Raw genomic sequence first — 23,578 nt, forward strand, 5'->3', positions numbered from 1 at the left:
TACATTGTGACAACAATTATAGCAGTGAGTGTAACAAGACTAAAAATGGCCTAAGAGCAAAAGCTGCTGTACCTACTGGGAGGCTTTCAGAAAAAGAGCTATTTGTCACCATTACAGCTTCTCTATCAGCTGTACTTAGACCAAAAACCAGAATCATGTGTGGCATGTAGCATGAGTGACAGACTGTGATCTCCATCTAAATATAAAGAGGCCCTATTGCGTACCCTCACTCACATACCCTTGCTTCCACTTATAGGCATACATGATGAATGTAGAAGTTGTGCAGTTAAATAGCTAATGTTAGGGTATATGGGTAGAAGTAAGTAAACTTTCATTACCTAAAATTCAGTGAACATTCATATATGCAAAGGTTAACCATAAGAGAGTCAGCATGGTGTATGTTTACTTTACAGCAGAAGACTTCTTTTTTCATATTTATTTATTTATTTATTCCCTTTTGTTGCTCTTGTTTTATTGTTGTAATTATTTGTCTTGTCATCGTTGTTGGATACGACACAGAGAAATGAAGAGAGGAGGGGAAGACAGAGAAGCGGAGAGAAAGATAGACACCTGAAGACCTGCTTCAGTGCCTGTGAAGTTACTCCCCTGCAAGTGGGGAGCTGGGGCTCAAACTGGGATCCATAGGCCAGTCCTTGTGCTCTGTGCCATGTGAGCTTAACCCACTGTGCTACCGACCAACTCCCAGAAGATTTCATTAAAAAAACTTGGTGTATGATCTAGTTAGACCCATCCAAGAATGGGTTAAGAAGAAAGGCTATTAGACTTAGCTCCAGGGAAAAATATTTATTCACACAGAAGGTCAGAACAGAGAGACAGTCAGAACACAGATGGTCATTTAAGGGAAAATTTAGACTACTCCAGACCAAGGGAAGTTTCAAGGGTAGATTTAGACTACCCCAGACCCAGGAAACTTATAAGGCAAGACTGGGATGCCCCAAACAGAGGTAACTTTTCAAATAATATATACCTATAATAATAATATAATAATAATAATAATATTGTTTAAGATTATTCCTGCTGTTAATGGAAATGAGGCTTCTATGAACAACTATATGCCACCAAGCTAGAGAACATTGAAGAAATGGATAATTTCCTAGATATGTAGGAACTTCCATAGTTAAATAAAGAGGAACTAGATAATATGAATAGGCCCAACACAGCTAATGAAACTGAAACAGTGGGAGATTCCAGAAGCTGCTAGTGGCTTGAGCTCTGACTTCATCTACTGGAAACAGTAGGATTTTTTGCCTTTAGTAGGACAGTCAATAAGAGGCCCTAGCTTTGACACCAAGGAGGTGACTATAACTCAATTTGGGTTAGAAAATAGAGTAAAAAGAAAGGGAAAATTGTTTTTTTTTTTTAATTATTATTTCTGAAGAGCAACCCGTCCCCCCTGACCCCATAACCAGTTCCTGGGGGCCACAGATCTGCTCCTAGCAGGCTCCCCTGCTGAGCTTCTTTCTTTACCAAGATTCCTGTGCCACAAGGGGATGTAATTCATTCTAATTTTGTTCCTTCTGAAACCTTTGGCCTTTTTTGTTTCTAAGTAGCCAATCAGCTGCCTCTGCTCAGGGGGCCTGAGGCAATCTGGAGCCATACAAGCTGAAGACAGGAGAGGGTTTTTTAATCTGTTCTATTTTATGATCAATACAAGATAAACACATATCCCTTTCCCCCTCTCCTTCAGGTTGACCAGAATTAACTCTTAGTGTATTTTCCATTGCTAGGGGACTAGGTGACTTATTCACTGCTAAAATAACTTGTTTGACTCTTCTTACCACCCCTACCCATTTTCTCCCTCCCCCACCATATAACTAATTAAATAATAATAAATGAATAAATACATGACTCTCCTTTAACTGTTCTTATATTACTGTTCTTTTTCTTATCTTTTCTCTCTCTCTCTCTTCTTCTTTTTCTCATTCTTGTCATCCTTTCTTCCTTCCTCCTTCAACTTAGTGAATTCACTGATACACATTTGGGAGTTATTTTGGGGAAGAAATCTGAAACAGGGTGGACTCTCTCTGCATGTATCTCTGCTCTACTTCCCTTTCTCCTCTAGCTACGCTAGAGTATACAGTGTATAATAGATTTGCATAACTGTCTATTCCTGCTATGCTTGTCTAGTCCTGAGGATTTTTTTGTTTTTTACTTTCTGAATAATCAGCTGCCTCTGCTCAGGAGGCTTGAGGCAATATGGGACAGGATTTTTACCATACTCTATTTTATTACTAATATTATATAAAGGTGTATCTCTTTCCCTGCTTCCTTTAGGCTGACCAGAATTAACTCTTAGGGTATCTTTCATTACTAGGGGACTGGGCATATTATCCACTACGAGACAAACTTGTTTCACTACTCCTACCTACTCTACAGACTCTCCTCTTCTCCCTCCTCCTAGCTAATTAAAAAATAAAATTAAATTAAAAATTAATTAACCAATTAAAAATGTTCCTTTCAATGCTCTTTTATTACAGCTGTTTTTCATTTCTCTCTCTTGTTTCTCTTTTTTTATCTTGTCTTCCATTTCTTCTTCCTTCTTCTTTGTCTTTCTGAATCCACTGATATTCATTTGTGAATTATTTTGGGGAAGAAATCTGACTCAGAGTGGACTCTGTATGTGTGTATCTCTGCTCTACTTCCCTTTCTCCTCTTGCTACCCCTAGAATATACAGTGAATAGTGGATTTGCATAATTATCTATTATTGCTATTCCTTCTTTCCTTTCTCTGTGTTCTACACTTGGACTTGTTTGCCATTTTTTCACAGACTGGAGACAGTGTTTGGCTAACTGGTAGTGAACAAATTATTTCAATCCTTGCTTCAGTTGCTATTATAATTCCTGAGGTTGGTGATTGCATTTGTCATGTATTTAGTACAGTGTTGCTTGTACTCAAAACAAAACAATTGAGGAACAACAGAACATAAAAATAAGAAACACATAAATCAAAAAATGAGTATATCAAAAACAAATAAAACTGATACTCCAAAGAATGAAGACAAGAGCCCAGAAGAAACTACAAATCACCAAGAAGTAACCATAGATAAGAAAAGTATGTAAGCAATAACAAACTTATTAATCACAGAAATGAAAACAACATTAGAGGAAAGGAATGGCAGTATTAGGGAAACAACAGTTGAGACTCCCAATGAAACTGATTATCTTGAGGCAATTAGAGAACTGGAGACTTGTCTCAAGTGGCCTCCCCCAGGGCTCTGTTCTGGCTCCTACGCTATTTAATATTTACATCAATGACCTCCCAGAAACTTCTTCAAGGAAGTTCATCTACGCCGATGACATCTGCTGTGCAACTCAGGCATCCAAGTTCGACATCCTCGAGGAAACACTCACGAAAGACATGTCTCTGATATCTGATTACTGTAAAAAATGGCGACTAATCCCTAGCACTGCAAAAACGGTATCATCTGTTTTCCATCTACACCATGCCTCGGCCTCGCGTGAGCTTAATGTGCAGCTTGGCGATACAAGAATCCGGCATGAAGCCCAGCCAGTCTATCTTGGCGTTACTCTCGATCGCACTCTGTCATTTCACAAACATCTCATAAAAACTGCAGCAAAGGTGGGCGTGAGGAATAACATCATTGCAAGTCTGGCCAGCTCCTCATGGGGCGCGAGCGCTTCCACACTACGATCATCATCTCTGGAATTATGCTATTCCACTGCAGAATACTGTGCCCCAGTATGCTTCCGTAGCCCCCATGTCCACTTGGTCGATTCCAAATTATATTCCTCCATGAGGATAATTTCTGGAACCATCCATTCCACCCCATTTCCTTGGCTGCCAGTTCTTAGCAACATCGCCCCGCCAGATATTCATCGGGATGCAGCATCATCTAAGTTCATTTCCCACGTGTACGCTCGACCGGACCTGCCAATATACGCAGATATCTTCGCCCACCCTGTCCAACGCTTGACGTCTCGTCACCCAATCTGGTCCCCTATGCCTACACTGAACTTCTGTGTTCCAGTCTCTTGGAAACAGGGCTGGCAGTCAGCTGAGGTAAGGAACAAACACCTCATCACAGACCCCTGCTAGAGTCAACCCGGCTTTGACCTAGCACGTTATGACTGGGCTCTCCTCAATCGCTATCGAACAGGCCATGGCCAGTGCACCGCTATGTTCCATCGCTGGGGAGCCAGAGACGGCCCGAACTGCCCCTGCGGCTACAGACAGACTATGACCCACATAGTCAACGAGTGCCACCTCTCCAGATTCAAAGGAGGTCTCAAAACTTTACATCAGGCTCAACCTGATGCTGTTGACTGGCTACGGAAGAAGGCAAATGCTAATAGTAGTAGTAGTGGAGAACTGAAAGCTGACATAGCTGAACTGAGGAAAGAAGTTGATGGAAGGGAAAGCAGACTAACAGAAACAGAAAACAGAATTACTCAGACACAGCATGAGTTAGAGAGAACTAATAAAGATGTGAAAGAGCTCAAAAAGAGATTGAGAGACACTGAAAACAACAACAGAGACATATGGGATGATCATAAAAGAAATAACATTTGTATAACTGGCCTGACAGAGGAAGAAAGACAGGAAGGGGAAGGAAAAATTGTAGAGAAAATTATAGAAGAAAACTTCTCAGACCTGAACCACAGAAAGAACATCAAGATTCAAGAGGCCCAGAGAGTTCCAAAAAGAATCAACCCAGACCTGAAGACATCAAGACAAAACATAGTCACAATGAGAAGAAGTAAGGATAAAGAATAAATCCTAAAGGCTGCAAGAGAGAAACAAAAAGTCACATACAGGGGAAAACCCATAAGACTACCAGCAGTCTTCTCCACTCAGACTCTAAAAGCCAGAAGAGAATGGCAAGATATCTATGGAGCCCTGAATGAAAAAGGGTTTTAACCAAGGATAATGTATCCTGCTAGACTTTCATTCAAACTAGATGGAGTCATCAAAACCTTCTCAGACAAACAACAGCTAAAAGAGGCAACCATTACCAAACCGGCCCTGAAAGAGGTTCTAAAAGACCTCTTATAAACAAGAACATCACTATAATACTTGCAATATATCAGAGCAAACAAAAATTGTTGAACAATGGCACTACAATACATTAAATACATAATATGAATAAATGTCAATGGCTTAAACTCACCCATCAAAAGGCACAGAGTGGGGAGATGGATCAGAAAACATAACCCAATCATATGCTGCTTGCAAGAATCCCATCTGACACTACAAGATAAACACAGACTTAAAGTGAAAGCATGGAAAACTATCATACAGGGTAAGTGACCACAAAAAAAGGCAGAAACAACAATTCTCATCTCAGACACAATAGATTTTAAATTAAATAAAGTAATAAAAGATAGACAAGGACATTACATAATTATTAGAGGATCAAATCAGCCAAGAAGACTTAACAATTGTTAACATCTATGTACCCAATGAGGGACCATCTAAATGCATCAAGCACCTACTGAAAGAAGTTCAAAAATACATCAATAGTAATACAATAATAGTGGGAGACTTTGATATCCGACTCTCAAACGTAGATCAACAAAGCAGAGAATCAACAAAGATAGAAGATAATTAAATGAAAAGATTGACATACTACACCTCTTGGACATTTTCAGAGTCCTTCACCCCAAAAAACCGGAATACACATTCTTTTCAAATCCATATAGCACATACTCAAGGATAGACCACATGTTAGGCCGCAAAGATAGCATCAATAAATTCAAGAGCATTGAAATCATCCAAAGTATCTTCTCACACCACAGTGGAGTAAAACTAACATATAACAACAAACAGAAAACTATTAAAAGTCAAAGAACTTGGAAACTAAACAACATACTCCTTAAGAACCACTGGGTCAGAGAGTCAGTCAAGCAGGAAATTCAAATGTTCCTGGAAACAAATGAAAATGAAGACACAACCTATCAAAATATTTGGGACACAGCTAAAGCAGTATTGAGAGAGAAACTTACAGCCATAAAAATCACATATTAAACAACAGTAAAAAGCTCAAATGAATGACCTTACTGCACACCTCAAGGACTTAGAGGAAGAGTAACAAAGGAACCCTAAAGCAACCAGAAGTACAAAAATCACTAAAATTAGAGCAGAAATAAACATTGAAAATAAGAGAACCATACAAAAGATCAATGAAGTCAAATGTCGGTTCTTTGAAAGATTAAACAAAATTGACAACCCCCTAGCCAGACTCTTCAAAAAAAAAAAAAAAAAACAGAGAAGACGCAAATTAATAGAATTGTAAACTATAAAGGAGATATCAGGACTGCCACCACAGAAATCCAGAAAATCATGTGAAACATCTATGAAGAACTGTACGCCACCAAGCTAGAGAATCTGGAAGAAATGGAAGCATTCCTAGAAACATATGCCCTCCCATAACTGAATCAAGAAGAACTACAAAACCTAAATGCATTAATCACAGACAAAGAAATTAAAACCATTATTAAGAATCTCCCCAACCACAAAAGTCCTGGACCAGATGGCTTCACAAACGAATTCTACAAAACTTTCAGGAAACATTTAGTACCCATAGTTTTTAATATTTCCATAAGATTGAAGAAACAGGAATACTCCCTTCCACCTTCTAAGAAGCCAACATCACCCAGATACTAAAAGCAGATAGGGAAACAACAAAAAAAGCAAACTACAGACCAATATCTCTGATGAACATAGATGCCAAAATATTAAACAAGATCTTGGCCAACCGGATACAGCAGCACATTAAAAAAATTGTTCATCATGAACAAGTGGGATTCATCCCAGGAATGCAAGGCTGGTTCAACATCAGTAAGTCTATCAATCTCATTCACCACATCAATAAAAGCAAAGCCAGAAACCACCTGATTATCTCAATAGATGTAGAGAAAGCCTTTGACAAAATCCAACACCCATTCATGCTCAAAACTCTACAAAAAATGGGAATAGATGGGAAATTCCTCAAGATAGTGGAATCCATATATAGCAAACCTACAGCCAACATCATACTCAATGGAAAGAAGGTGAAAGTATTTCCCCTCATATCAGGGACTAGACACGCCTGTGCACTCTCACCATTACTCTTCAACATAGTATTGGAAGTTCTTGCCATAGCAATCAGGCAAGAGAAAGAAATTAAAGGAACACAGATAGGAAGGGAAGAAGTCAAGCTCTCACTATTTGCAGACGATATGATAGTATGCATAGAAAAACCTAAAGAATCCAGCAGAAAACTACTGGAAGTTATTAGGCAATATAGCAAGGTGTCAGGTTATAAAATCAGTGTACAAAAAACTGTGGTATTTCTCTATGCAAACACTAAACCTGAAGGAGAAGACATCCAGAAATCACTCCCATTCACTGTTGAAACAAAATTAATAAAATACCTAGGAGTAAAGCTGACCAAAGAAGTGAAAGACTTGTATACTGAAAACTATGAGTCACTCTTTAAGGAAATAGAAACTGATACCAAGAAATGGAAAGACATCCCATGCTCATGGATTGGAAGAATTAATATAATCAAAATGAATATTATCCCCAGAGCCATACACAAACTTAAAGTGAAACCCATTAAAGTTCCACCAAGCTTCTTTAAGAAAATAGAACAAAAATACATTCATTTATCTGGAACCTGAAAACACCTAGAATTGCCAAAACCATCTTGAGGAAACGAAATAGAAATGGAGGCATAACACTCCCAGATCAAAATATATTCTAAGGCCATCATCATCAAAGGAGCCTGGTACTGGAAGAAAAATAGGCACACAGAGCAGTGGAACAGAATTGAAAACCCAGATCTGAACCCCCACACCTATGGTTATCTAATCTTTGATAAGGGGGCATAAAGTATTAAATGGAAGAAGGAGGCTCCCTTCAATAAGTGGTGCTGGGAAAACTGGGTTATAACATGCAGAAGAATGAAATTGAAACACCTTATTTCACAAGAAACAAAATTCAACTACAAATGGATCAAAGACCTGGATGTCAGACAGGAAACTATCAAATACTTAGAGGAAAACATTGGTGAAACACTTTCCTACCTAAACCTCAAGGACATCTTTGATAAAACAAATCCAATTGCAAGGAGGACTAAAGCAGAAACAAACCAATGGGACTACATCAAATTGAAAATCATCTGCACAGCCAAAGAAACTATCACACAAACAAAGAGATCCCTCACAGAATGGGAGAAGATCTTCACGTGCCAAACATCAGACAAGAGACTAATCACCAAAATAGACAAAGAACTCAGCAAACTTAGTACCAAAAAAGCAAATGACCCCATTCAAAAATGGGCAGAGCATATGAATAAAACATTCACCTCAGAGGAGATGCAGAAGGCTAACAAACATATGAAAAAATGTTCCAGGTCGCTGATTGTCAGAGAAATGCAATTAAAAACAACATGAAGACACCACCTCACTCCTGTGAGAATGGCATACATCAAAAAGGACAGCAGCAACAAATGTTGGGGTGGCTGTGGGGACAGAGGAACCCTTCTACACTGCTGGTGGGAATGTAAATTGGTCCAGCCTCTCTGGAGAGCAGTCTGGAGAACTCTCACAAGGATAGACATAGACCTTCCATATGGCCCAGTAATTCCTCTCCTGGAGATATACCCCAAGGATTCCATAATGCCCAACCAAAAAGATGGGTGTACATCTAAGTTCATAGCAGCACAATTCATAATAGCTAAAACATGGAAGGAACCCAGGTGCCCAACAACAGATTTCCAAAGCCTGGACATAACACTGAATAAAATAACTTGAATATTAAAAATATACATAACTCCCCACACCTATGGACATCTAATCTTTGATAAGGGGGCCCAAAGTATTGAATGGAAGAAGGAGACTCTCTTCAATAAATGGTGCTGGGAAAACTGGGTTGTAACATGCAGAAGAAGAAATTGAACCACCTTATCTCACCAGAAACAAAAATCCACTCCAAATGGATCAAAGACCTGGATGTCAGACTGGAAACTATCAAATACTTAGAGGAAAACATTGGTGAAACACTTTCCCACCTAAACCTCAAGGGCATATGCGTGTACACCTATGTTCAGCAGCACAATTTGATATATACATACATATATATGTACATATATATATAGATATAAAGGAATAAAACATAGCTATTAAGCTAAAATTATTATTCCCATAATTATGGGAGATAGAAGAACACAGAGTGCATACTCTCTTGATTTACCCCATGTGGATATTTTAATTTATGTGCCTGGTGAAGAAGTGCCTTACCTCTTTGATATGGAGACATAGCCTCACACTGTATTTCCTTTGTGCTTGCTCTCCTGGCAATTAAAACAGTGGCTATAGTTGCTACCCCTCCCTTCCCTCCACATTGCTAAGCTAATGGGCCCCAGACAGCAGTGCTAAAGGTTAACTGATGACTAGGGAGTAAATTGAGCTGTCTCTAGACTGATGCATGCCAGGCACTAGTTCTCCCCTTTCTTTACGCACACCACAGATAAGGAAGATGTATAGCAATAACCAGAAAGATTGCCTTTGTCTATTTCTGCCTACTTTTTAATAATGAAAAAAACCTGCTCTCTCCACCCTCCTGCTGAGGGGGACCTCAATAAAACTGTGTGCTTTTCAAAGGTGCAGAGAGAACTTCCCAGAGTGACATGGAGTCTCTTAAACACCGGTGTCATAAAGTCCTCTAATGAACCAAATACTGGATCAAGTCTTGTGCTATGGGGATCATTTATGTAACATAATGAGTCCACCTTCTCTGACCCATCTTGGAAGGAGATAGAAGGAATTTTTTCCTGAGCCTGACATCTAATATGCAGGCTCTCTGGGGATTTTGTGTCATCGTTGGAAAAAAAAGACTAGAAAGCTAGATCAAGGAAAAGAGTAGGGAGAAAAATTTTTATTGGATGGTAAGTTCAAGGCTTTAGTCACTGAGCACCCACCAAGGAAGTCTTCCACAAGCATTGCTTCCAGGGAGCCTATGAGTTATCCAGGCCCTGGTCTATAGACCAGGTGTAACTCTCCTCTCTCCTTAGTCTCCAAAAACCTCAAACTGTGGGTTCAGGTATAGCAAACACAGAAGCTTCAAAGAGTCATCCAAACAGTGTTCCTTCCTTCCCTAGATGAGTGCAATACCCCAGAGGTTCCATCAGTGTCTAACAACACTGGCCTCCAAAGTTCTCTGCCAAGTACACTTTGACATCACTGTACTGGATCTGGTGACAGAACTAGAAAAAGGATATTCAAACTGAAACCAAAACCCAAAGTCATCCCCACCCACCCTGCAGAAGAGTACCTTTTCAGACCTCAGTTTAGAAGAGACCAGTAGCAGTCAGATTTAGCCTAAAATGAGAAGGAGAGTAAGTCTGTGACTCTTGCATAACCAAATCCAGACACTCAATCCTGGGAGACAGGCTTATTTCAGAATTATCAGGCTGGCTGGGGTGCTGCTCAGAAATGAGAATTCTCCTAATGTCCTATTCAGATCCAGTGAACAATATTTTGGCCCATTCCTAGAATTGAATTCAAGTTAAAAAGCATCAATGAAACACTTGACAGTAGTCTGTGACTTCTGCAAAACCAAGTCCAGACACTCACTCCCAGAAGACAAGCAGGCTTACTTCAGAATTATCAGGCTGGCTGGGGTGTTGCTCTGAACTGAGAATTCGTGTGCCCTATTCAGGTCCAGTGAGCAGACAAACATTTTGACCCACTTCTAGAACTGAATTCAAGTTAAAAACCAGATTGTATAGAATTACTGAAAATATCACACCAAAAGTCAAATAGGCAAAGACAATCTTCAAGGTAGGCCAAAGATTTTAGGTATCATCTCCGAAAACCAGTGGGAAATGTGACAGGGTCACACTTCCCACTTCCTTAACATAACTGACTCCATCTTGACTTAACCTCAACCTATTCAACCACTTTACTTGCCAAGAAAAAAGTAGATACTAGTGTTCTGAAATTATTAATTGTCCATTGTTAATTGTTTCTGTAACGGGTTGTCCTGACTGCAGCAACAGACCACCCTAACCACCACATGTTGGGCTTCTGTAACCTAGCTTGCTTTTGCACCTGCCCCTATAAATGGCTGTGCTACACTGAGCTCCAGACAGCACTATGAGCAGTACTTTTAGCTGTTGAGTGTAGTCACCAGTGGCTTAATAAAGACTCCCAAATTTCTGGGAGTTGGGTGGTAGCACCACAGGTTAAGTGCACATAGCACAAAGCTCATGGACCGGTGGAAGAGTCCCGGTTCTAACACCCAGGTCCCCACATGCAGGGAAGTCACCTCACAGGCAGTGAACCAGGTCTGCAGGTGTCTTTCTTACCCCTCTCCCCCTCCTCTCTCTATTACTCTCTGTCCTACCCAGCAATGACGACATCAATAATAGCAATAATACTAGCTACAACAATAAAAAACAACAAAGGAAACAAAAGGGAATACATGAATTAATTAAATAAATATTACAAAAACAAAAAGGCTCTCAAATGTCACTGAACTGGCCTCGGGTGGTCTCTGACGTGTACCTCACGACAACCATCCATATCTCTGGCCTTACATATAGTAGCCAGAGGAGCCTTAGATAACAATCTTGTAACAACCCAAGACTTAAAAGACAAGCTCTAGCTAGCCATCAACTCCACCACAGCTTGACTGGCTTCCCTCCAGCACCAGAGAAGCTCACATGCCCAGGTGGCACTTAAAACTGGAAGCACTAGACCTTCTGAAGGCAGAGAGAGGGGGAACCTGTGTTTTATTACACGGAGAGTGCTGTTACTGTGCAATGAATCTGGCCTAGTCAAACAGAAACTCTGGGCACTCACTAAGCTGAGAAAAGACCCTCGATCCTGCTATCTCTCTGCCACCTTTCCCAGGGGACAGCTGTGAGAACAGGTTTCTGAGCTGATGTGGAAACTGCACAACAAGAAGAATTGTAGCCACTTCTGCAAACCAAGGGGCTCAGCCTATCAAACCCATCCTGCTGATGGCTGTTCATACATCCTTTGATCAAACACATTCTTGAGAAATCCAGTCTTGGGGGACACAGGAAGAAGTATGAAGGTAAGAAAGCAAAAGGTAGGAACAGACCCATGGTGTCATTCTAGGAGCAATGTTATATGTGCATGCAGTGTGCCAAGGCCAGCAGTGCGGTATACTACAGTGTGGGGAAAAAAAAAAGTATTAGAGGACAAGATTCTATGGAGCTATCAAAAGCTTAAGGAGAAAGAATTAGTGTTCAAGAACCAGAACCAGGTAGTGCAATGCTTTGATTGAGAGGCGGTGCAGTGGGCGCAGCAGACAAGGCCACTGTAGATATCCCTCGAATTTCTGCCTGACTGGTGCCAAATTTCATGTGAGAATGAAGACTGGGTCATGGACAGGTTTCTAGGAACAGACTAAAGGCATGTTTGTTGCATTACGTTTAGGAGCTGATGCTACTTTCTGATCTCCTCACAGCTTATATAAATGCATTGGGGAGGGGTTTGGAGGATGAAAGGAGGGTTTACTCTACTATGTTGTATGAGTGCAGGGAAGAACATAGACAGCCACAGATTTTCATGTGCCATTCTGCTTGGCTTGCTTGGGCAAGGCCTTGAATTTGAAGAAGAAAGACCTTGACTGAAAAACTTCTCCTCAGCTAGCAGAAAAAATTCAAAACACAGAAAAGCCCAATCAGTCTGTGCCAGGAGCCATTTCTCTGCTTTATAGATGATAAGCTTTGAGACAATGGAACCCCTCAAGACAAATGTTAATTCCCCTCTGGGCAGGCCATTTCCCCTTAGGTAAACCATTTATCAATAATCAAGTGAGTCAACACAAGTGAGTCAACACACAGTTTGGTTCCTGCCATTTGTTGCAAGGAACATTCCGCTTTGAAGTTTGCTCCCCCTTCCCCTCCTCCAGCATTCCCTCTCCTTCCCCAAAGCCTTATAATGCCTGTATTCTCAATAAAAATTTACAGCTTGATCAGAAACTTGTCTTGCTGTCGTTCTCTCATGTCTCATGTTTCTTCATTTCAGGTTTCATTGGGTTCCTAGCCCCTGTTCACCGCCCTGCTGGTCGGGGCATTCTGGCGCCCGGAACGTGGGGCGAAGAAGCCTTCTGGATCTAGAAACTCTGCTGATCGAGAGGGTAGGCCTACCCGAATTCACTGAGTCACCGCGGCCCGAGGGGGGTAACGCAAAGACTCGCATAGATCGCCACGGAGATACCTGACCATGAGTCGCATCTGGAGGATTGTGTCACAGCGGCTGAGGTAAGCAATACCATGGGACATGAATTTAGCAAACAAGATTTATTTATTAAAGGACTCAAGGATTCACTCAAGGCACGAGGAACTAGGGTTAAAAAGAAAGAATTAAAGAAGTTTTTAGATTATATTAAAAATATTTGCCCCTGGTTCCCCCAGGAAGGCACTATAGATGAGAAGCGTTGGAGGAGAATTGTTGATTGTCTTAACGATCACTCTCAGTCTTTTGGTCCTGAACATGTACCTGTTTCTGCCTTTTGTTACTGGAATTTAATTAATGATATCTTAAAAATCTATAATAATCACCCTGATATTAAAAACCTTATTACAGAGGGTGAAAAGGTCCTCCGGCAACTTTCTAGTCCGCTGTCCAGGACAAAGTCCCCATCCCCATGCCCTTCTGTGATTATTGATCTTGATCCCCCAGTACCCAGTCAAAATAAAAGCCTCCCAGCACCCATTGAAAGTAAAAGCCCTGTTCCCCTCCCTACAGGTTCCACCTCACTCACTAAAGTTCCCTTTATTGACCCTCCTATTGCTAATTCACATGAGAATGAAACCCAGCATTCTTTCCCCCACCTCTATCCAGTTTTACAAAACCCTCCCTCTCCTGAAGCACTTCCCGCAGAGAATGAGGCTTTGCTAGAAAAAGAGGCTGCCAGATACTACAATCCCGATTGGTGTCCTCTTCCCTTTAATTCCCCTCCCTATATCCATGCCCCTGCTCTCCAGCCTGACCCTCTCCTTGACAATCCTTCTGTCAGGTGGGCATGTTCAGGAGCCCTTCCAGGAATTTCCATCCTCCGCAAGGTCCTTGCTGACCGGAGAGAGCAGCTTCAATTAATGAAAGAAATAGCTGCAGTCACAGAAGAGCTTACATTTTTAGCCTTACCAAAAAACCCAATCCCTAAAACTAAAACTAAGACTAAACCATCCAAATCAAAACCGGTTTTGGCTTTCCCTGTTACTTGGAGCCAGGCTCAAACTGGCTAACCCTAACCCCTTCACTCTTCCTTGTCCAGACTGCCTCCCTACACCACCGCCCCTCCGTTTTGTGCTCCGGTCCTTGACTTGGCCAATAATACCGATTTGACCACTTTCTTTAAAACTGTAAAATGTACCTTAGCCCAGAAAAAGAATTCCAAAGATTTTTCTCTGCGTGGCGGCGGTAAACTAAGCCCACCTGTTCCGCCTTCGCAGCCAATCATGGCACAGAGCTACTGCTCCACAGATTGGCAAATTCAGTCAGTCAATCATTCCCCTAAGCCACAAAGGCCCCTCCTTGGGGGGGGTAGAGAGTCTGTGAATTAAGAATCCAAAATCCAAAGCGGTTTTTCAAAGGGAAAATTTTCCTTTCACCAAGAATGTATGTTTTAAGTCTGTGCTAACCTTGTTTTCATTAATGTGTGTTAACCCCTAAGTAACTAAAGTTTGTTTTAAGTTTTAAATAAGATTTAGTTAAGCTAAATGTGGTTTTAAAGATCCAGACTCATAGAGTTGGCACACCTTTACCAGAGTAAAATATAGGACAGTTTCGTCCTTCTGATAGCTAATATCAGCATCAATTCATTAGTTAAAAAGATTTTCTGAGATATCTATGCATGGTAAAATGCCTCTACAGTCTCTCTCACTCTTGTGAAAATTGTAGATATTACCAGCACCTCAATATCAACTGCCACTGTTTGTTAATTTAATTCCATGCTTAAACTGACTTTCTAATAACCCAGTCAGTGTAGAGCAGTGGCCTTGCCAGGAAAAAAAAGGGTTAAACGTGCTATTCCTGGCCTGATAAAAAAAAAAAATTTATTCAACAGATGTGATTCAACAAAATTATTTAGTGTAAAATGGTCATATAAAAGAAATGTTAACAGTAAAAATTTATTTTAACATTTCAGCTATAAGGTTTATCTTAGCTTTTTAAGTTACCTATCCAAATCAAAGTGAAAGATCAATTAAGTTGTGTACCCACCCTTGTTCATAGCTGCCCTAAGGGTGTGATAGCTTTGTGATAAACAAAGGTCCTAGCAAACAAAGTTTAACATTTTACCTAAAATTCTTTTAAAGACTGGCTTGGGTTAGTAAAAGATAACACAATGGTTATGTTAATTATTTACATGACAGAGGCTCTTGCATTGGTTTTCCTCTTTATATCTTTCTGCTTTTAAAAATTATCTGGTTTGTTTTAAGACACTGCCAGAGGTTTATTCTTGATAAATTAAGGTAATACATTGTGTTTTTGGTCTGATAAAAGATTTGTTTTGACAAATCCTGATTTAACAAAATGAATATTTTGAACATTTAAACTATGAGGTTTTATTTTAGCCTTTTAAGTCGCCATATTAGAGTTCTAATAAACAAAATCTATTAAGAGTTTTATATCTATGCTTAATCATGATAGCCTTGTGATGAGTAAAGATCTTAGTAAACTAAAGGTATAATAGTGTGCTTAAACTGTCTAATCAATTTAAAATAATGCCAAAAAAATGGTAAACATTTTATCATGTCAACACATTAGGTATTGACTTTTCTAACATATTGGTATATTCTAATAAAGAGCCTTCTAAAATCATAGAAAAAACTCAAGTCAATTCTAACCATTAGATCATCAATTAACTTGGTACAAGTTCTCTCCCTAAGTAAATAATTATAGGTACATCTGCACATGAAGAACTGACTGCTCATATGGTAAGATTTAAAACTAAACATTTTTAATTTTTTATTTATGGGTGTGTGATGACTCCTAAAGTCACTCATATCCTAAAATTTTTCTCATTTTTTTACAAGCCTCTTAAAAAAAATTTAACGCTTGACCTGCCATAGTGAGAACACTTTACTGGCTCCTACATTGTTTAATTAAGATCTTGCTATTCAGACTTTTAAGATTAATCTCCATTGATAAAAGCCAATGCTCTCTGACAGATTGATGTAATTCACCTGCCCATGTTTAGTAAACAAAAAAAACTTTTTTTTTCTCAGTTGATATTTTTTCTAAATTTATATGGGCTACAGCTCAAACAAGAAAAACTAAAACCCTTAAGCTTAATTAATAAAAAAGAAGGGAAATGCACCCCCCAGTATTCAGTTGGCTAAAGTGTCAATGAAGTAACATACTAAACCTTTTTAATATTTACAAAAATTTGAATTGTCCATTTATTATATCTCATTGACAAAGCCACACACTTTTCCAGTCATAGAGACATATTCTTTTTCTCTTTTTTCAACACTGGATGTCCATGTTTGTTTTCCTTTTATTATGGTGGATGACATTGCTCTTGCAAAATCCACAGAGTCCCTGTTGGCAAGTCCTTACCACAAAGGACGCCATGGCAGTATATACTCCAGCTAACCTCACCAGCTTATCCGAGTCTTCTCTTTTTGCTGACCTACCACTGCTGACTTCATCTTTGCATGTTTATTGACTGCTCACTTTTCTCAAAATATTCCTCGATGTTCAAGGAACCTCACCTTGACTTCTAATGTGTATGCACCTCCTCTGTGTTTTGGTAAACACCATCCTATATTTTCATGTCAATTCTTCTCTACCTGGTCCTTGCCTCCTAGTTTTGCTTGTTCCACAGCTGACCAGAAGAAGAAAATTTCATCAGTTGGCGCTGACCAGAAGACCAGACGTTCTGTTTCTTCCCCTGGACATCACATCCACTGACTGCTTCCCTTAGACTTGCTGGTGGCACGCTAGGACACTCTATATATTCCTCCCATGAATTTTCTGACAAATTACAACAGGTTATAGACTCCACCACAAATAGTCTTGAGTCACTACAGAGCCCCTTATGAGAACCTTATTAGTCTTTTGTTAATGATTACCTTAAGACCCTTTATTTTTAATAAGATTACTGATTTTATAAAACGGCAGATTGACTCCTTGGCATCAAAACCTTTGCAAATACATTATCACAGACTTGATTTGGCTGACAGAGGCCTGGCTGAACCTGAGGATGACAGACCCCCTTTTCGGATGGCATAAAACTCAGAATTATGCATTGAGACATCCAACCATGGCAGGGCAAGGACACCAGTAAGGGGTGCAAGGCAAAGCACTGCAGGGGGAGGACCCTATAGTCCACCTCTGAGTCCCCCGTGAATCAAACCTGATTTGCATGGAGGTTGGTGTCAGCAACAAAAATTGTTTCCCTAGAAACTGTGGCTCTGCCTCCCCTCCCCAAAAAGACACCAAGAGCCTTATAAGATGCTGGAAGGTTGGTTTTGCACCCACCCCGCGGGAGGAATCAGGTCAATACTTCCCTCCTCTGGTTACGCCCACCAAACCTGCTGTTAGGGTCTCTGCTCCTCACCCCCATTGCCTGCCTCAATTTTAAATTATAACAAAGGGAGGATATGCCAGGAGCCATTTCTCTGCTTTATAGATGATAAGCTTTGAGACAATGGAACCCCTCAAGACAAATGTTAATTCCCCCCTGGGCAGGCCATTTCCCCTTAGGTAAACCATTTATCAGTAATCAAGTGAGTCAACACAAGTGAGTCAACACACAGTTTGGTTCCTGCCATTTGTTGCAAGGAACATTCCGCTTTGAAGTTTGCTCCCCCTTCCCCTCCTCCAGCATTCCCTCTCCTTCCCCAAAGCCTTATAATGCCTGTATTCTCAATAAAAATTTACAGCTTGATCAGAAACTTGACTTGCTGTCGTTCTCTCGTGTCTCATGTTCCTTCATTTCAGGTTTCACTGGGTTCCTAGCCCCTGTTCACCGCCCTGCTGGTCGGGGCAAGTTTGGACTCCCATAAAACATAGTCTTTGTAGAAAGAAAGATAAGAATATTAGTAGCCCACACAAACAGAATTACATTTCCAGCATGTTTTTTATTTATTGTCTTTTTCCTTGCAAAGTTGAGACTAAATGCTGAAAAAGAGAGGTTCATGAAGAGAGCAGACTAGTGGTCCAGGAGGTGGCATAGTGGATAAAGCACTGATTCTCAACCATAAGGTCCTGAGTTTAATCCCTGGCAGCACATGTACCAGAGTGATTTCTGTTCCTTTCTCTCTTTGTCATTGACAAAAATAAATAAATAAATAACATATTTTTATAAAAAAGAATGCAGTGTGTAAATTCAGCGTTGCAGAAGTTATGAAAGCACACAAGAACCAGAATGCCACTTTTATGTAAGAGTTGTTTCTGCCTCTCTGTTGCATATAACCCTATTTGGGACTATTTGAACCTATTCTCTGGAGGGCAGATTGAAGGGATGCCAGTGGGCTTTGCAAGAGTGACATTTCCTCTCTGGGTGGCCGCTCCCCATAAACCCAGAACTGAGGTCTCCACATGAGGAAGAACCTCAGGTGAGCTATAGGTTCAGAAAGTTCAAGAAGCCTCATTTCAGGTGGTAGTGAACATGCTTGACCAACACTTTCATGTTTTTAGTCACTATGGCTTCTTTTTTTTCTCTGCCTAAATAGTCCTCTTTTCAAACAATTATCTAGTTAACCCGACAACTCTCTGGACATATAGTTAGCCCACTGTATTGCCTTTGTTCACCATGTAGGGTTTTGGCCAGGGGTAGAGCTTAGTGGGAGATTCTGGGATTGTACACCTGTGACCCTGGGCTTTGACTGCATACACACACACGCACACATACACACACACATATACACACACACACCATAGGGAAGAAAAAAAAGAAAGACGACCTCTGTCAGTGTACCCCAAAGCTGTAGCCTTCACTCTGGCTCTCTCTGTTCCAGCTGAAACACAGACTTTACAGACAGTCCATCTATGAGCCCATGGGCACTTCACCATCTTTGGGAAGAACAAGAAAGCAGCAGTGAAGCATAGACTGTATGAAAGAACAAATGGAAGCCAGTGCAGGAGACAAAAGAAAAATTAGCCGGAGCCACATTAGAAGTCAGCAATAAGACCAACACATGCTACAGAAAAACCAAGAACAGTAAGGGGCCTGGGCCCTCCTTCCCCACCAGAAACCTCTCCTCCTTCACCTCCCTTTCCTGCCCGCTCCCATTTGACACCTTACTAGAAACATGGGTGGACACATGGAGAGTTCATGACTGGCCCTACCTCACCCCACCCTGCTTCTCACCTCACTCTCCCCAGTCACCCTCTTAGGCTGTCCCTTGTCACTCACCCCCTCATGAGATGAGGTTTTAGATCAGTTAATGGAAACGAGCAGCTTTGTGTGGGAATTCATTGACCAGAAGAGGGTTTTGGCTGAAAGTAAGCAGTCCTGGTCCCTTCAATTATCTGAGAAGTAGGGTTCACTGTGTGGGCTCATGGCATTGACTTTTTCTTTCCCTTTTTTTGTTTTGGTGAAAACTTTTATTTATTTTGGATAGAGATAGGGAGAGAGTCAGAGAGAAACCTGCTTCACTTCCCTCCTGAAACTGAGGACCAGAGGCTTGAACCTGGGTCCTTGCACACTGTAATGTGTGCCTTCAACTAGGTGCACCACCACCTGGCCTCCAACTTTACCTCTTATTCAAAATAGTGAGAGGAAAACTAGATTTCCCACTGAATCCAAAGGAGAGAGGACTTGAGGGGAGATAGTGGCAGTGGATGGAGTCAGACTCTTGCCTTCCCTCCAGGCATTTAGCAGAAAGATGTGCAGAAGAGGATCGAAGGAACACCATCAATCAACGCCTGACAAAAGAATGGGATAAAGATATTGTGCTGAAGCATCAGCGAGATGAAGATGCCAAGGCCTTTGACAAGTAATTGCCTTCTGGGGTTGCAAGTTGCCTCCTCTCCCCATTTCCTCCACTCTGATCTGGGGATCTATAGAGCTTCATGCAAACGAGTGGGGATTGCCAAGGGAACTCTATAGAAGACAGAAATCTGGGTTTAGTGTGGGATAGCTGTGCTGCCTGCTAAGTGTCTACCAACTGTGTTTTGGTCTGCCTCTACTCTAGGAAGCTTTGTTTTCCTATTGTGGAGGGTGAGGAATAGAGTGTGGGCATTTCTCTTTGGAAATAATAAGTTTGAAGCAGAGAGAGTGACTTTCCATCCCAGGCTTACTGAGTGTTCAGTTAAGAGGGGAGCTGAAGAATCATGGGTAAATGGGCAGTCAGTTAGGAATGGAGTCATGGGTAATGGGTGCTATACAAAGTGAGACACCCAGCAGGGAATAGGCCCAGACCATCCACCCAGAGGGTGCCTGTCCCCTCTCCTCAGCCCTCTCTCTCTACTCACCACCTAGGAGCAGAGCCTCTAGCCCCAGGCCTTGAAGGCTGACAGCTAGCCTGGGAAAGGCTGATGATCTTTTGTCTTATGTTCATTTGTCAATGGGGAAAGTTAACATGTGCCTGACTGAGAATGTGAAAAACTTGACAAAACAGATGGAGCCTATCCCTTCAGATGCTATCAAAGCCTCAATATGCCAAACTTAATTTTTCTGCCCAGTGCTCACCTCAGGCTTATAGTGGAGTTGGGGATCAAACTGGAACATATAAGGAAACAAAAATCATTTGCAAAACCTCTATGCTATATCCCCAGCCCCCAAGTATTCTAAATGACTAGTTAATAAATTGTTATTGTGGGTAACCCATGGATAACTCCTCATGTTCCTCCTTGCTCTTCTACTCTTCTTCCTCTCTCTACTCCTCCTTCACTCTGGCTGATGATGATACAGAGGATTGAACTTGGGATCTCAGAGCCTCAGACATGCAAGTCTTTTGCAGAACTGTCATGCTATATTTCCCACTAGGATATAATCTCTTCTAGAGAAGATGTTTTGATTTTAGTGGAAGGCATTTTCTCCCCCTCTCCCATGTAGGGCCCATCATTTGTGACAGTGAGTGAGAGGAGAAGGGCAGGCTGGGGGCAAGGGGAACAGGTACTAGGGGGGGTGTCACTGTCCTTGTCTCCTTTTCGTAGTTTTGAGGAAGGCCTCTCACTATTGCCTGTGCCTCCTCCCCAATTGTCCTGGTATTAGGGGCTAGAGGGTTGAGAGTGGACTGGGGGGCTTGAGGGAGGAGGCACCCAACTGAAGAGGAGGTACCCCACTAAACAACCCCAAATACCACCCCCTACTGGGGATTAATTGAACTGCCTCTACCCCCTTTAGTACCCCAAAGCACTCTATCCCATTCAACATCCCCCACCCCAATCACCATCCTTCCACCTTCCCAGTCCACACTCAGGCCAGCTGGGGACAAGACATCCAGCCTAAGACTGGTTGTGGTGTGCTCGCCTAAACCCCTACATCCACCAGTCCACCCCACACCACCCCATCAAACCCCCTACAATTAGGCCACCCTCTCTCCCCCCAGTCCCCATCCCCAGTCCACCCTCAACCTCACAGCCCTGATACCAGGACAGCTGGGGAGGAAGCACTCAGTCTAACTTTGGATTCCCTATCTATCCTCCCCCGCCACCCCCCACACCACAGAGAGGAAAAACAAAAGAAGGATCTAGAGGATGAAAAGATTCTGTGGAGATACCACTCTAATCCTAATGTCTTTGCTTTTCTTTTTGCTCCCTGCTTTATTAGGTTCATTATGACCTGCATTCAAGAGCTATGCTGAGTATCTGTCAACCAGCTTCTCCTACACTCTTACATTCTTCTGCATGTTGGGCCCCAGAAGACCTATTATTACTTTTAACCCCACCCCCATATTGCCCCTGTTTAGCAGGAAGCAGCCAGAATGACCTTGGCACCCTATATGACCAAAAAGGTCAGAATGATAAATCTGGGAGTCCCTGACCATTGAAGGCGCTTGTGGCTAAAAACACTCAGTCATAAGAATGTGTTACCCAGCAATACTAGCCCATCCCTGGAATGCCTGCTGGAGGCTAGCAGTTTCCTAAATCACAGACTCACCACACTTAACATCATGGAAAATACCCACTGAACTCTCACCTAAGTTTCTTTTTCTCCTCACCTATAAGAATCTCCCTCCTTGACCCTGGCTGCGACTTCATGCCCACCCCCACCCCCGGCCCACTTGGACCTGAGAACCTTGCCTCAGGAGCACACAAATAAAGCCCTTGTTGATAATATTCATGGCCCGACTTTTTCTGTCAGGTCCATTTCGCCACCACCCACCAGACCACACAATCAAGAGATAGCAGGCAGGCACTGGTCTCCACAGACAAGCAAATGATGGGGTGGCTTCCACTGAACACACACAGGGCTGTGAGAACAAGGATTCTGAGTTGATGTAGACACTGCACATCAAGCTGAATTGGGGCCACTCCTGCAACCCGAGGGGCTCAGCCTATCAAACCCATCAAGCCTGGCGACCCTCCTACCTATGATGGTTGTGGGCTTCTCCCACCACACCACCTCCTCCAAGGAGCCCATCTCAGCATTATCCTGGGCAAAAGTCTCTTTCTCAGGGCTCAGATGGCTCCTTCCCTGCAAGAGAGAAGGAAGGCATGTGGCTGTGGGAAACCTAGGCAGTGTTGCTGCAGCTGAGTCACAGACAGTACTCTGTGTACTTCTGAGAGAGAAAGAAAGAGAGAGAGAGAGAGAATGGGAGTTAAAGAGACCATAGCTCCTCCAGTGTGGTGGGGGGCTGTGCTCAAACCTGGGTTGTGCACAGGAGAAAGGAGAGCACTATCTGAATGAGCTATTTTGCCTGTCTCCCTCAAAGCCCCCACCCTAACCCTGTTTCTTTTGAATATGTATATATATTTCATATATGCAGTTTATATTTTTTAAAAGATTGTATTTATTTATGAGAAAGAAGGAGAGAGAAAGGACCAAACATCACTCTGGCACATGTGCTGACGGGGATCAAACTCGGGACCTCATGCTTGAGAGTCCAAAGCTTTAACACTGCGTGACCTCCCGGACCATGTAGTTTACATTTCTTTCTAACATTTATTTATTTACTTTATCTTATCTGATAGAGCAGAGAGAAACTGAGAGACAGGGGGAGATAGAACCTACAGCACTGCTTCATCACTTATGAAGCTTTCCTCTTGCATATAGCACAGACCGGGGGCTTGAACTTGGGTCCTTGTGCATGATAATACACACACTTAACCAGGTGCATCACCACCCATACATATATGTGTGTGTGTGTGTGTGTGTGTGTATTTCATATATGTATATTCTAGAGGGATTGCATTATTTACCCATTTATTTTTTTAAACAAAGCACTGTTCAGTTCTGAGTTTTGGTTGTGCTGGGGACTGTACCCGTACCTCAGAGCCTCAGGAGTAAAAGCCTTTTTGTAGAACCACTGCAATGTCTCCTCAAGTTGCTAACCCCCAGATCCTTGGTCACCTGACAAAGCCTTCAGACCAAATGGATCAGGATGGCTGATTAGTGGGCCAGCCTCCAGTTGAATTATTTATTATAGAAAGGTGGGCTTGTTGGAGGCCTGCCATC

Source organism: Erinaceus europaeus, chromosome 17 (assembly GCF_950295315.1).
Source record: "Erinaceus europaeus chromosome 17, mEriEur2.1, whole genome shotgun sequence".
NCBI lineage: Eukaryota > Metazoa > Chordata > Mammalia > Eulipotyphla > Erinaceidae > Erinaceus > Erinaceus europaeus.